The sequence below is a fragment of the Capra hircus genome, chromosome 21 (assembly GCF_001704415.2).
Source record: "Capra hircus breed San Clemente chromosome 21, ASM170441v1, whole genome shotgun sequence".
In the NCBI taxonomy this organism is placed as follows: Eukaryota; Metazoa; Chordata; class Mammalia; order Artiodactyla; family Bovidae; genus Capra; species Capra hircus.
Genome location: NC_030828.1, coordinates 31,640,143 through 31,653,215, shown reverse-complemented (window position 1 = coordinate 31,653,215; position 13,073 = coordinate 31,640,143).

Here is a 13,073-nt window from a genome sequence, read left to right as displayed (position 1 = left end):
TCTCCTTAAATTATCACAGATTCATTTGAAATCACACACCCCAAACTGGAAATACTTCATTTAAATTCATTTAATACAAGCATTACATTAAAAAAAAATAACCTCCACCTTTCAAATTTCCTACAGACATTTTTTGTCTTTGAAAGTTAAATTGTTAAATCCATCATCTCCACTTTTAAATTCCTCTCATAAAAAGGCAGTGTTTCTTCCTGTCTGTTTAAATCATATTCCACCCTGAAATTGGTTATGTAACTTAGGAATGAAAACAATGTCATGCCTTACTTTTCATCTGTCTCCTGGGAGGTGGCTACAGGAGCTGGAGTGGGAAATCAGTAGAGTCATAACCATAAGGCAATTTCATCTACTTTTTCTTAATTAAATGGGAAATATAAAATTCTTTTCAATGAATGTATTAAATAGAAAACACACTCCAGTTCCAACTGGTTGCCAGGTAAGGCAGGCAAGGACAAAGACTCAGAGCTGAAAGAAAATATAAAGACCCACTCCTTTGAACTCTTCAATCATCCTCTGATGAGAAACCAGATTGGGAACAAAGAGAGCTGCCCGGATTGCACTGAGGTTAAGTGGCTGAAACTCAGGTCCTCCTTCGGACACCAGCCTAGTGCTTTTCCCAGACACAGTGAGGCAGCTTCCTGTCAGAACAGACCAGAGAAAACAAAATTATGGGCTTTCAAGACTAGACTCTTAAAGTGATATCCAGAGCAACTAGACCAGTGTTTCTACATGGGGTGAGTTTGCCCTCGGGGGAATTTTGGCAATGTCTGAAGACGCTATTTTTTATCTGTTACAACTGAAGGGAGGGTGCTACTGGCATCTGATGAGTAGAAGCTGACGATGCTATTAAACATCCTGCAAAGAATAATTCAGTCCCCAAGGTCAACAGTGCCAAGATGCAGAAACCCTGAACTAGATCCAGCGACATATTAAGAGTCACCTGGGTGTCTGCAGACCAATTGGGCCAGAATCTCTAGGGGAGGGGGTCAAACAACGGTGTTTCTGAAAAACTCTCCAGGTGAAAGTTTGAAAATGACTGGCTCAACCCCTACCAATTGGAAAATGAATTAAACAGCCAACCAAAGAATGTAGCTACCCCTCACTGCGTGTCCACCAGAAACTGAAGGACATATAAAGCAGTTTACATCACCGTCCTTGCCTCAGGGAGCTTGCAGTTTGCATGAGGAACAGACCAGGAAACACTATCATTTGCTGTGGGTTATTTAGGTGAAGAGTATGTGGAGGAAGGGCTTTAGCAAACAGAAGGCAACATTGAGCACTGAGAAGTCAGAGGGCTGGCTCCTGGGTTGCAACCAGAGGCGAGTTTATTGGTAGGACTACTTCATCCATTTTGCATCTTTCTATTTACTTCTGTGATCAGGAAAAGTCTCATTTTTCCAGTCTGCTAAAATTGGGTTAGATAAGGTACACTATCTTATCCTCCAAACTATAATTATACATGATTTGATGATATTAAATATAACGTTACTGAGTCCAGAGAGACTGTTTTATCGCTTTTTAAAAAATTATACAAGCAATTTGATATAATTTATGTATTAAGAAAATAATTGTCCCTCAGCTGTGTTTGGGTTAATTATACCCACCTTTCCCATTGGGAACTGGATTCCTTAAAGATATCTTGGGGCTTCCCTCGTTGGGAATAAAGAATCCATCTGCAATGCAGGAGACACAGGAGATGTGGGTTTCATCCCTGGGTCAGGAATATCCCCTAGAGGAGGGCATGGCAACCCACTCCAGTATTCCTGCTTGGAGAAACCCAAGGACAGAGGAGCCTGGTAGGCTACAGTCCATAGTGTTGTAAAGAGTTGGAAATGACTGAAGTGACTGAGCATGCATGCAAGGATATCTTGGTTAGATTCCTAAACTTGCCTGTCATTTTCGTGGTTACAACTCCCCCACTTCACAGTATAGGACACAATATTTAAGATATGGTCTTTTTCATTTTTAAACTAGTGTCTAGTCAAAGCCTGTTTCCCTGCCTCCCTAGAGGCACTGGTGGCTGTTGGCAGTGATTTTCAATCCTAAACAGACCCCTTGCTCCCTGTAATAATAATAATGTTGTTAACAGCTGCTTTACTGTCTTGAAATAAAACTCATATGTAATATAACTTACCTACATATAAAATTTTTTTGAATCATTATATACTGATTGTCCCCTCCTCCATATATTCTCCGTGCCCCTACAGCCTGCTCTGGGCCCAGGGAGGCAACCTCCACAGACTGCATCACCCGGGCTTCCTGCAGCATTAAGCCCATGGGAGGCACTGATACAAAGGCCGCAGCAAAAGGAGAGAGATGAGTGTATTTTCCCCTGCCTCAGAGAGCTGCCAACAGTGTTGACACGTCTCTACATGCGGTCGCAGCTCGTGTGCGTGTGGGTGAGGGGTATGCGAGCGCCTATGTGCCTAGCCGCTTCAGTCGTGTCTGGCTCTTAGCGACCCTGTGGACTGCAGCCCGCCAGCCTCCTCTGTCTGGGGGATTCTCTAGGCAAGAATCCTCAACTGGATTGCCATGTCCTCCTCCAGGGGGTCTTCCCAACCCTGGGATCAAACCCACATCTCTTATGTCCCCTGCATTGCCAGACAGGTTCTTCACCTGTCTAGGAAGCTCAGGAGACTGTATACTAGCCTGCTAATGCTGCCATAACCACAGACGGTGTGGCTTCAACAACAGACATTTACCTTTTCACACTTCTGGAGGCTGGAAGTCAAGGTCAAGGTGTCTACCCGGTTTATTTCTGGCGAGGCTTCTCTCCTTGGCTTGCAGACAGCTGCCTTCTCTCTCTGTCCTCACTTGGCCTTTCCTCTGCGCACTTGCACCCCTGGGGTCTTCTCTTCTTTGCATATGGACGCCAATCCTATTGGATTAGCGCCCCACCTTGTGACCTCATTTAATGATAATGACCTCTGTAAAGGTGCTAACTCTAAATACAGTCACATCCTGAGGTGATGGGGAGTTAGGACTTCAGTGTAAGGATTTGAAAAGGGTATTATCTTAACACGTAAATACTTGGGAATGGCTATCCCAGAGGACATCTGGAAGTACTGCTGTCAGATGTTTGTACCAAGAATGAGCTTAGATACAAAAGGAGGATACCAAGGTTTTTATCAGGGACTCAGGTGGCGCTAGTAGTAAAGAACCCACCTGACAACGCAGGAGACATAAGAGATGTGGGTTCAATCCCTGGGTCGGGAAGATTCACTGGAGGAGAGTACGGCAACCCGTTCCAGTATTCCTGCCTGGAGAATCCCATGGACAGAGGAGCCTGGCGGGCTACAGTCCATGGGGTGGCAAAGAGTCGGACACAACTACAGTGACACCGCACGCACGCACGCACATACCGCTGGTGGCTATGTCATTTGGGACCTGTTTTTCTGCAATGGTGAACAACTCTTGGAAAAGTTCTAAATCAGAGGAAGCTTTTGATTTACATAGTATTGAATTTCTGGAAATGCAGTATACATTAAAACTATGTGAAAAATAGTTTGTTTAAGGTGGAGTTTGATTCTAGGCTCAGATGATCATAAGCAGGAGTTTCACCTACACGAATGTGCACTGGGACAGTCTAAAACCAGGTGAGACAAAGTACGATTATTTCTTGTGCAGGATTGCACCACAAATGGCAAGGCGCCTGGGCCCCCGACCTTGCGCTTCAAATGCTCAAAAAGTGCCCCCAGGGTGTCCCCCCTCCAGCACTGTGTTCAGAGGATGTGAGTGGCGTGGAGTAATTGTGGTCTCTGCTGTCCTCTGACCCTTTCTGGTGCTGGAGTCTGGGAGGAGGGGTGGAGTGGCAGGCAGTGGGGAAAGATCATGGTCTGTAGTGAGGAGTCTCTCCTCTCTCAGGTGGTTATGGTGATTCTGTGGCCCAGAGTGACCCATCAGGGAAGTCTTCTGTGAGACTTCTGGTGTGAACTCATATATGAGTTTGTTTTTTTCTTTTTAAAACATTTTAATTTAATTAATTTATTTGGCTGCATTGGGTCTTCGTTATGGCACTCAGGATCTTTAGCTGTGGCATGAGAACTCTTAGTTCCAGCATGTGGGATCTATTTCCCTGACCAGGGATTGAACCCAGGCCCCCTGCATTCGGTGCATGGGGTCATAGCCACTGGCCACCAGGGACTCATTAGCAGTCACTATTCATACCCCTGCATCCAGACCTAGGTGACCGCTAATCTACTTTCTATCTCTCAAGATTTTGGAGTCATATGGATCATGTGGCTTTCGTGACTGACTTCTTTCACTTAGTAGATGATATAGAGGGTCATCCATGTTGTAGTTTGTATTGGTACCTCATTCCTTCCGTAGCCAGATAACATTCCTTTATATGAATACAACACCTTTAATTTATCTATGTGTCAGCTGGTGCACATTTGGATTGATTTCATGCTTTTGACTATTATGGGTAGTGCTGCTATGAACATTTTTGTACAGTTTTTGTGTGTGTATGTTTTCATCTCCTCTGGGTATATAGTGGGTTGGCCAAAAAGCATGTTCCAGGTTTTCTATCGGAGAAGGCAATGGCACCCCACTCCAGTACTCTCGCCTGGAAAATCCCATGGATGGAGGAGCCTGGTGGGCTGCAGGCCATGGGGTCGCTGGGAGTCGGACACGACTGAGCGACTTCCCTTTCACTTTTCACTTTCATGCATTGGAGAAGGAAATGGCAACCCACTTCAGTGTTCTTGCCTGGAGAATCCCAGGAACGGGGGAGCCTGGTGGGCTGCTGTCTATGGAGTGGCACAGAGTCGGACACAACTGAAGTGACTTAGCGGCAGCAGCAGGTTTTCTATAAGATGTTCAGAAAAGCCCAAACACACTTTTCGGCTGACCCAATACTTAGGAGTGGAATTGCTGGGTCATGTGGTAATTCTCTGTTTAACTTTTTAAGGAACTGCCAGGATGTTTTCCAATACAGCTCCATAATTTTACATTCCCACTGGCAACATACAAATGTTCTAATTTCTCCACTTCTACATAAATGCTTGTTATTATCTGCCTTTTTGATTATATACATACCAAGTAGGTGTGATGTGTTATTTCATTGTGGTTGTGATTTGCATTTCCCTAATGATTAGTGAGGGCTTCCCTGCTGGCTCAGATGATAAAGAATCTGCCTGCAATGTAGTAGACCTGGGTTCAATCCCTGGGTTGGGAAGATCCCTTGGAGGAGGGCATGGCAACCCACTCCAGTGTTCTTGCTGGAGAATCCCAAGGACAGAAGAACCTGGTGGGCTACAGTCCATGGGGTCGCAAAGAGTCAGACTGAGTGACTAAGCACACAGTGATGAGAGATGTGGGGCATCTTTGCATGTGCTTATTGGTCATTTGTATATATACCTGGAATAAATGTTTATTCAGATAATTTGCCCATATTTTAATTGGATAACCTTGAGTTATTTTATTTTTTATTTTTAAAATTGAGTGGTAAGAGTCCTTTATACATCTTAGATATAAGTTGTTTATCAGGTATGATTTGCAAATATTTTCTCTTATTCTGTGGATTATGTTTTCACTCTCTTAATGTTATCTTTAAAAAACAAACGTTTTAAATTTTGATGAAATTCAGTTTAGTTTTTTCTTTTGACCATGGTCACAAAGATTTGCTTATACAGTTTCTTCAAGAGTTTTATAGTTTCAGCTCATATTTAGGCCTATGTTCCATTTTGAGTTGATTTTCATACATGGTTTGAGGAAGGGGTCCAATTTCATTCTTTTGCATTTAGCTATGCAGTGGTCCCTGCACCACTGGTTGAAGAGGCTATCCTTTCCCCGCTAGATTGTCTTGGCACCCTTGTCTATCACCGCAGTCTTATTTCTGGACTCTCAATTCTTTTCTCTTATGTCGGTGCTATACTACTTGACTGCTATACCCATATGGGTTCTTAAATGGACATTCCAAGGGCTGCCCCCGTTTCATACTTCCCTTCATATGGGAGACTGGCTCCTGTTCAACTTCTTTAATTCTCTCCATTGCAAACACCACAGGCTTTCACCCATGGCCTCTTACTGCTGGCCCACAAAGCAAACAGTTCTCTTAGATGAGAAAATGTGCCCATTTTCAGGGACTTCTTGCGAAAAGCTCAAGTATTCATATATACCAAAAGCTGATGCACAGGCTCCTTCAACACTGAGCTGTGGACTTTGAAATATCATCTTAGCGATATTATCCAAGCTATGGGGGTAGTGAAAATAATTTAGGTAAAGTGTGGAAAGAGAAAAAGCCATGGATAAAGCGCCAGATGGTGGGGAAAAAAGCCCATAAAAGAGTCTGAGAAGCAGTGATCAAATGGGAAGGAGAAAAATTAGAAGAGCATGGCCTCATGAAAACCAAAAGCATTTTTCAGGAGGCTGAAGTCAGGAGACATGTGCTCAAGAAACTTTATGTGAATTCCATAGCTGGGCTTCTGTTTGGACTGTTCAGTTCAGTCACTCAGTTGTGTCCGCCTCTTTGCGACCCGATGAACCACAGCACCCTAGGCCTCCCTGTCCATCTCCAACTCCTGGAGTCTACCCAAACCCATGTCCATCAAGTCGGTGATGCCATCCAACCATCTCATCCTCTGTCGTCCCCTTCTCCTTCTGCCCTTGATCTTTCCCAGCATCACGGTCTTTTCAAATGAGTCAGTTCTTTGCATCAGGTGGCCAAAGTATTGGAGTTTCAGCTTCAACATCAGTCCTTCCAATGAACACCCAGAACTGATCTCCTTTAGGATGGACTGGTTGGATCTCCTTGCAGTCCAAGAACTCTCAAGAGTCTTCTCCAACACCACAGTTCAAAAGCATCAATTATTAAGTGCTCAGCTTTCTTCACAGTCCAACTCTCACATCCATACATGACCACTGGAAAAACCATAGCCTTGACTAGACGGACCTTTGTTGACAAAGTAATGTCTCTGCTTTTTACTATGCTGTCTAGGTTGGTCATAACTTTCCTTCCAAGTGGTAAGTGTCTTTTAATTTCATGGCTGCAGTCACCATCTGCAGTGATTTTCGAGCCCAGAAAAATAAAGTCTGTCACTGTTTCCACTGTTTCCCCATCTATTTGCTATGAAGTGATGGGACCAGATGCCATGATCTTAGTTTTTTGAATGTTGAGTTTTAAGCCAACTTTTTCACTCTCCTCTTTCGCTTTCATCAAGAGGCTCTTTAGTTCTTCACTTTCTGCCATAAGGGTGGTGTCACCTGCATATCTGAGGTTATTGATATTTCTCCCGGCAATCTTGATACCAGCTTGTGCTTCCTCCTGCCCAATTAAATCCATCTGCAGAAACAACCTTGCTAAATGGTATATAATCAATCCTACTGTTAGAATGTAATTTAGGGGGAGGGCTAATTCTTAAATTTTCATGTATTTTTGAAACTTAAATTTGAAACTATAACTTTGATTTAATCAACTGCTTATATTTTGTCCTATTTGCATATTAGTCTGTCTTTCCCCTCCCTCCTCCTCCAGTGGACACAGACTTTTTTGTTTTTCCTGAACTATTTGAAAGTAAGTTGCAGCCATTGTACTCCTTTCTCTTCTAACAATAGTTCAGCATGTAAGAACAAGGACATTCTTATAACCACTGTTCAGTTGTCAAAAGTAACGACATTTATCACTGATACAATAATATTAACTACAGTGCATTTTCAAATGTCAGGATTACTCCGTTAATATCCTTTATACCTATTTTTCCTTTCTCTAGGACTATGTGGTGTTGACACTTGAACAACACTGGGAAGTAAGGGTGCCAACTCTCTGCACAGTGGAAAATCTGAGAATAATTTTCACATGACCCTCTCGATGTGCTGTTCCTCTACATCTACCGATTCAACCAACAGTGGATCACATAATGCTGTAAAGTTTACTGTTGAAAAAAATTCCATGTATAAGTGGACCCCATAATTCAAGCCCATGTTATTCAAGGATCAGCTGGAGTTTTTCAGGAATACCATAGAACTGATGGTGTGTCCTTCTCAATGACCATATTAGAAACACACAATGTTGGTTAGTTCCTGTATTGGTGATATTAACTTGGACTACTTGGTTACAGTTTGTCAGTTTTCTCAGCTATAAAGCTACTATTTTTCTCTTTATAATGAGAAAAGTAATTTGTGAGAAGATACTTTTAAATTGTAAATATGTTTCTTATCAAATTTTCACCCATTAGTTCTGGCATCCCTTGATGATTTTTTTAACTCAAGCATTTATTCTACATTTATAAGTTGGCATTCCATTATATGGAAGAGCATTCTTTTCTCACTCATCTGTCTTTTAATTCTTTACTTTATTTCACCATGGACTTGGATTTTTATTTTATTCAAAAGCTTATAATCTATTATCATGATTTATTTTGATGTTTAGATTATACTGTATTTGGCCAGTGGGAACCCCTACAAACTGATTCCAGCATCCCTTTGATTTGTCCCCATTCTTCTTCTTTCAAGCAATTTTAAGAATTCCAGTTTAGTCATTTAGTTGACTCACCTGGCGCCTGATTTGCTTTGACCTCATGCGGAGAAGGCAATGGCACCCCACTCCAGTATTCTTGCCTGGAAAATCCCATGGACAGAGGAGCCTGGTAGGCTGTGGTCCATGGGGTCGCTACGAGTCGGACACGACTGAGCGACTTCACTTTCACTTTTCACTTTCATGCATTGGAGAAGAAAATGGCAACCCACTCCAGTCTTCGTGCCTGGAGAATCCCAGGGACGGGGGAGCCTGGTGGGCTGCCGTCTATGCCACACAGAGTGGGACACAACTGAAGCGACTTAGTAGCAGCAGCAGCAACAGCACGGCTAAGTCTAAGAAACAAGGCAAATGAGATCTATCTGTGCATTGTTTATTTTTAAAGCATTTAAGATTGCATTATATATTTTGCACAATTTTATGCTATTAGCTTATGGTCACATAAAAAAAAACCCAGCTCTCTATCAATGTAAATCAACAGTAAGGCTTCTTAGTCATCATAGCTGACTGAAATCCTGCTCCAAACGCACTTAAATGCTAGACAAAATACAATCCAAAACATTTAAGATTATAGATCAGAGTATAAGAGCAATAAAGAAACCTCCATGTGCTAGAAATAAAGAAGGAATAAAAATAAAGACGGAATGAACAAGGACATAATGGCTCACAGGGGAATCAGATAGGGCCCCTGAACGTGAACCTCAGCCCCTGGGGCTGAGGTCTTAATGCCAAAGAACAAGAAAGGAGATGATGCTTCTACAGTGGGGAGCTGGCCAGGACCAGAAGGAGGCTCTCTCTGAGATGAAGACTAGAAAAACTCCACTCAGTGGTCTAAAGAGGAGCAAGGAAGTACAACATCTGCCAACCATCATCGATGAGAAAGTGTTAGTTGCTCAGTCGTGTCTGACTCGTTGCGACCCCATGGATTATAGCCCACCGGATTCCTCTGTCCATGGGATTCTTCAGGCAAGAATATTGGAGTGGGTAGCCATTCCCTTCTCCAAGGAATCTTCCTGACCTAGAGATCTAACCCAGATCTAACCCAGGCAGATTCTTCACCATATGTGCCACCAGGGATGAGGGAAACTAGTCACCAAAACTGTGCTCATGCAGATACACAGGGAGTCCAGATTCATACTACTGTGAAATTAGACACTTTTAGGCTAAGAAATTTAACATAGAAACCTGTCTAGAACTGATAAAACTAACAAGGCCTAAGGAAGACTTCTACAACCTAGGATATGCAAGTCTCTCCATGCAAACAGATCACTAAACGTGAATTCAGTCAAAATTTGCAAACCATAATGAAGGTGCGTCAGTAGACTGACAAATGGGATAACACCTAGAACCAACAAAATAACCTCAAAGATTACTTAAACATAAATATATTTAAACATCCAAAGGGGGGGGAATCTTTCTTAAATGAGACTGCAAGTCAAGAACAGGCTAAGAGACATTAAAAAAAATTACAGTCATTGAAACAAACTGATATTATGTCAGCTTTCTCTCATCTTGTGCCATTAGTAAATTCATTCAGTAAATATCTACTATGTGGTAATCACATACTGGCCACTGGAAACACAAGGATAAAGACACAGGAGTAGTCCTCAAGAAACTTATATTTCATTCCTTTATGCAAGGATGTTTAGATAAAGTGATTTATCTAAATCACATTGATTTGTAGATAAACTGTTATACTTTTCCTCTTTGTCATACAGGAATTTTATAAATGTTTATCATGTTTTTAAATTGAGCAGGAGAGTGGCATTAATACAAACCACCCTCATCTTCCCTTCTCTAGGCTCTCAGTTTGTTGCTTTGCTTTGGTGGGTTGTTTGGGAGTTAGTTTTGCTGAGGTGCTGGGGTGTAAAAAGTGGACAGGCCGAAGGAGCACAGCTGGAGTAATTGCTGTAGGACGGTGAGGTGAAATACCTGTAAACAGCTAGTCACAGCTCAGCCTTAGCTTAGCCCAACTTCCCTTTCCTCATCACCACGAATGCAAGATCACAATTAAAGATAATCAAGAATTTTTTTTTTTTTACAGAGTATGCTAACAAAATCAGTCTCTTGCATGAGGTCATTTGTTGTTAGATGGAACAACAAAACATCAATTCAGACAGGCCAACAGCCGGCACAAAGAAAACCCACCTTTGTTCATGCTTTTACTGTGTTCTTGTGATAGGATGGTCTCTTTACCTGTGTTACCAACCATCATTAATGGGACCACAGAGCAGAAGAGTGATGTCTTCTGTTCTTTGGAAATTGGCCTCAGAAGAGAAGAAAAATAACTTGGTAGAACAGAAAACAAAACTAGGGTGTTTTTTTTTTTGTTTAATCTTTTTTTTTTTTTTAATCCCCACAAAACCAGGATTAAAGGCTATGTGAATTTTTAAATCCCTTTAACCATTTTTAAAGTTTCCAGAATTTAAATGGTTTACTTTCTATAGCTCATGAACTGTCTTTGGTTAATTTGCAATAAAGATATGGTGAACTCCATGTTGCAATAAATTTGCCATTAAGATATGGTGAACATGCATTATGAAAGTGCATTTTCCTTTGTACTTGAATTGAGTACTTTTTTTTTTTTTCCAAATAAAACTGAGACTTTTTTTTTTCCAAATAAAACTGAGACTATGCCAAAGCCTTTGACTATGTGGATCACAATAAACTGTGGAAAATTCTGAAAGAGATGGGAATACCAGACCACCTAACCTGCCTGTTGAGAAATCTGTATGCAGGTCAGGAAGCAACAGTTAGAACTGGACATGGAACAACAGACTGGTTCCAAATAGGAAAAGGAGTACGTCAAGGCTGTATATTGTCACCCTGCTTATTTAACTTATATGCAGAGTACATCATGAAAAACGCTGGGCTGGAAGAAGCACAAGCTGAAATCAAGAATGCTGGGAGAAATATCAATAATCTCAGATATGCATGTGACACCACCCTTATGGCAGAAAGTGAAGAGGAACTAAAAAGCCTCTTGATGAAAGTGAAAGAGGAGAGGGAAAAAGTTGGCTTAAAGCTCAACATTCAGAAAACGAAGATCATGGCATCTGGTCCCATCACTTCATGGCAAATAGATGGGGAAACAGTGTCAGACTTTATTTTTTGGGGTTCCAAAATCACTGCAGATGGTGATTGCAGCCATGAAATTAAAAGATGCTTACTCCTTGAAAGAAAAGTTATGACCAACCTAGATAGCATATTGAAAAGCAGAGATATTACTTGGCCAACAAAGGTCCGTCTAGTCAAGGCTATGGTTTTTCCAGTGGTTATGTATGGACATGAGAGTTGGACTGTGAAGAAAGCTGAGCGCTGAAGAATTGATGCTTTTGAACTGTGGTGTTGGAGAAGACTCTTGAGGGTCCCTTGGACTGCAAGGAGATCCAACCAGTCCATTCTGAAGGAGATCAGCCCTGGGATTTCTTTGGAAGGAATGATGCTAAAGCTGAAAGTCCAGTACTTTGGCCACCTCATGAGAAGAGATGACTCATTGGAAAAGACTCTGATGCTGGGAGAGATTGGGGGCAGGAGAAGAAGGGGATAACAGAGTTTGAGATGGCTGGATGGCATCACTGACTTGATGGACATAAGTCTGAGTGAACTCCAGGAGTTGGTGATGGACAGGGAGACCTGGTGTGCTGCGATTCATGGGGTCACAAAGAGTCGGACACGACTGAGCTACTGAACTGATGGTGAACATGCATTATGAAAGTGCGTTTTCCTTTGTACTTGAATCGAGTACCTTTTTTTCCCCCAAATAAAACTGAGACATTTTAGTAGCTGTTCTGGATGCCCTTAAGTAGCTGAGCTACTCACTGATATCAGTTGTAAAAAATTTCATAGCAGTCAGAAAGTCTGGCCAAATATTTATTTGACAAAAACTCAATGTTGAAATGAAGCACATTGGTTATCACACTTGTTTCAAGAACTTGACTTTAATTTGCTTTCCCAAATAATTTTTTAAACTTGAAAAGATCTTATAGAAGTTTTTTAAAGAAGAAATTTCTCACTTAAAAGGAAATACAGTAACACAAAAACCTGAGAGATAAATGCATAATTTAATGCATAAATTTAAAACTGCAAAGGAACCCAAAAAGGACATATACTGTAATAATTCCAACTATGTGATGTTCTGGAAAAGGCAAAACTAAGGAGACAGTAGGTTTAGTGTTTGCCAGGGGTTGGGACGGAGGATGAATGAATAAAGGCAGAGCAGAGAGGATTTTAGGGCAGTGAAACTACCCTGTAGAAAGGTAGATATGTCATTATACATTTGTCCAAACCCACAAAGTGTGCAACGTCAAGAACAAATCCTAAACTGTGGTCTCTGAGTGATAATAATGTCCTACGAGACTTCTCTGTCCCTGGGATTCTCCAGGCAAGAATACTGGAGTGGGTTACCATTTCCTTCCCCAATGTGTCAATGTAGATTCATCAGTTGTAACAAATACACCACTCTGGTAAGGGATTTTGATAGTAGAGGTGGCTGTGTATGTGTGAAGAGCAGAGTTTATGGGAATCACTACCTTTTGCTCAATTTTGTTGAGAATTTAAGACTGCTAAGACTTTAAAGTAA